Source organism: Leptonychotes weddellii, chromosome 3, assembly GCF_054177405.1.
Source record: "Leptonychotes weddellii isolate Sample4059 chromosome 3, ASM5417740v2, whole genome shotgun sequence".
NCBI lineage: Eukaryota > Metazoa > Chordata > Mammalia > Carnivora > Phocidae > Leptonychotes > Leptonychotes weddellii.
The window spans coordinates 1,131,149-1,134,491 of NC_138371.1; positions in this window are offsets into that span (position 1 = coordinate 1,131,149).

A 3,343-nucleotide genomic window follows, 5' to 3' on the forward strand; every position below is an offset into this window, starting at 1 on the left:
TTCCTTTACATTTAGACCTTATCTGCTGAATATTGCTGTTTCCCACTGTTTTCCCTTCCCATTCCTCCCAACACAGCCATATCAAAATTTGGGTAAAATTAATGCCCAAGCCTCACAGGGTTATGACCATGTAAAGGAAATTTACTTCTGAGCTAAAGAGTGCACCCTGATGATACTACTATGTTCTCCATCCATTTTTCCCAGAGTTGGTTATTGCCTTGCTTTTATTTATTTATTTTTAAAAAGTTTAGTTTTCTATGTACCATTTCACAATTCAAGTGCTCAAACAGAATTTTTAAATGCCATCAATACTTTTCCAAATGCTCAAATGTGTCAGATAATCTACTGTTTTCATTTTCCTTTCCTTATGACATCTCCCCCCAGGACCCTTGATCTGTCATCTGGAGTCCTGGCTCCCTAGATCTGCAGCACACCCATCACTCTGGGGCTTCCCTTCACCTCTCTCTGGGGCTGTGCAACCTATGTCCCGTATTCCATGGTTTCTCTGTGCAACGTGCCACTGAAACACAGGCCTAACTGCTCCCCAAGAAAGAGAACATATTCCAGTCTTTATAGGTCTGAAATATCCACATAATCTCCCGATAGTTGGCTGATGGAGTTTTTAGGTGCAGGGTCCTGGTTCCCTTCCAGACACTGGCAGGGGTGGGGCACCTTGAAGTGTCTCCCAGCCATCCAGAGATCGGATGCCATTGGAATTCTCCTTCCTTTTATATGGTTTGCCCACAGTGTGGAAGCCTGTAGACTTTTCTTTTTGTCTCCAGTGTCTTGAATTTTCCAAAGTTGTGCCTTCTTGTGGGTCTTTCTTTTCCACGGGATGGGGTAGGGAGGGAACACTGTCTTCCTGCGTGCTCACTCTTCATCGCTGGAACTTTTCTTGTGTTACTGTCATGTTGTTCATGTAGGACTTCCTGAACTGACCTGCTAACATCCCACCTTCCTTCTGCTACTCTACATGTTTTTGTCTTTTCATCTTATTTTATCAGAGGTTTTCTCCACTCTATCCTTCTGCCTTTCTGTTGATTTTTAACATTTAGATGATTATATTTTGAATTGTCAGTAATACTGCTTATTTTCGGAATGCTACTTTTGTTGTGATGCCCTCTTTTGTTCCACGGAGGCAGCATCTTACCCAAGCCTGATAACATTCACACATTAAGCCTTTCTTCCCCTGATCCACTAAATTTGGGCTCACACCTTTAATCTTGTTGATATCAATAGTAGCTAACACCAGGGGTTCCTAGACATTATCCCATCACTTTGCCCATTTCCCAGATGAGAAACTGAGGCATAGAAAGAGGGTGTGCCCTGCTTAGTCTCATAATCTGTCAGAAATTAGGCCAGACTCATAGGTAGTGGGGTCCCTTCTGAGCCTGGATTCTGACCATTGGGCCATCCTGCCCCCAGCTGGGGCCAGCCAGAAACACCGAGCCCTTCACTCCTGCACATCCAGCTGCCAGGATGGATGAATCTTCATGGTTCTCCTGGCAACATTCCCTCTGCACTGGTCTCCCTGAGGCCCACTCTCTACCTCTCCAGAACTCAGGTCCTTCTAGCCAGCCTAGAGGGACACAGGGGCGGGGCCAGGGACCCGTACAGAGGCTGGGAAGTGGTAGTGATCCTTGTGCAGAGCATCACCGAGCTGGGAAGGACGCTCTGTGTCCCATTGCACTGTCCATGCCTGGCGTCGTCTGTCACTCGGGGAGAGGATGGGGAGCTCAACAGTAAGGCTCAGATGACAGGGAAGCTACCGTTTGTTGAGAGCGTCCCACGTGCCAGGACCTTCCCCTTCATTCCCCTTCCCGGCCTGAGCATATCAGTGCCCGAGCGGACATTTACAGATGAGGATACTGAGGCCTGTGGGCACCAAGTAACTTGCCCAGAGCCTCACAGAAATCAGCTAAGATGCTCTCCCCTTAACAAACACTTGTGATCTGAAACCAGCTCTGAATCTCCTAGCCCCTGAGCTGGGAAGGAGCTGGCTGGGGTTGGGTCAGGGGGTGCATGGCTGTGCCTTTGGGGAAGGCCCCGACACAAGGATCTCTTGGCTCTTCTTGGGTCTTAGAGAGAGGTGCAGCTTTCGAGGATGCTGCCCTGGGTGCCAGTGGTTGGGAGGAGCCTGCCTTTTGTCACTTGCCCGCTGGACGCAGGACCTAGCATGAGATGCCCTGGGCAGCCAGGCCCAGCCCAAGATCCTGAACTGGAAAAGGGTTGGGAAGAAGCAGATGGGTGTCTTGTTGGGGGCTGATGATTGTGCTTGTGGGGCGTTGGGAGAGCTGCGTTTGATGTGCTTCGGTCTAAGCAGCTGTCACCTTCCGGGGGAGCAGAGCGGGGCTCAGGACAGAGCTCTCATCCTGTGGGACTTCTCACCCACCCCAGCCTCTGTGTCCTGGTTATGAAGCAGGACCAGTATGCGAGGGCTCCTAGAGTCTCACAGTGGGCCCGGGTGACACAAGATACCTGCCTCCCTCCGAGGTCCTGGATCCCGGAGGCAGGGACCCCTGCATGCCCTGTGCATGCACCCCCTGACCTCACCGGCCAGCCCCTCGTTTCCCCTGGGAGAGGCTAGGGGACTGTGGAGCAGGTTGCTGCCAGCCAGGGGTTGAGAGGCCAGAAGACGCGGAGTCCTCCCTGGATGCAGAAACACGGACTAAAGAAGGGTCTGTCCTCTGGGGTATGTTTTCTTGATCAAAGCAGAGGCACTAATGCAGGGGAAGCTCTGGGCACTAGGAACGTCCCACCCTGCCACCGAGGTGGGACCAGGCCTGGGCATAGGTCAGCCAGTGAGTTGTGTGTCAGAGCCTGGCCCACTTTCCTCTATTATACACCTCCAGACAAACTTCCAGAGGAGCCAACTCTCTGAGATCCTGCTGTGGTCCGACTGTCACCCTGGCAGGGGTCACACTTTCCAGCCTGGAGGTCGGGACTCTCTTTCCTCCTCCAGGCCCCCTGGGCCCCTTCTCTCCCCTGGAAACCCCCCACCCTTCCCCCAAGCCCCTGACACTCCCCACAACCTCCCTCAGACCCCCAAAGTCCCTGCATCCCTCCACAGTCCCCACATCCCCCTACAGTCCCTACATCCTGCCCACAGCCCCCCACAGTCCCCACATCCCTCCACAGTCCCCACACCCCTCCCACAGTCCCCACATCCTCCCCACAGCCCCCCACAGTCCCCACATCCCTCCACAGTCCCCACTTCCCCCATAGTCCCCACATCCTCCCACAGTCCCCACAGGCCCCCACAGTCCCCACATCCTCTCACAGTCCCCATATCCCCCCACAGTCCCCACATCCCTCCAGAGTCCCCACATCCCTCCATAGTCCC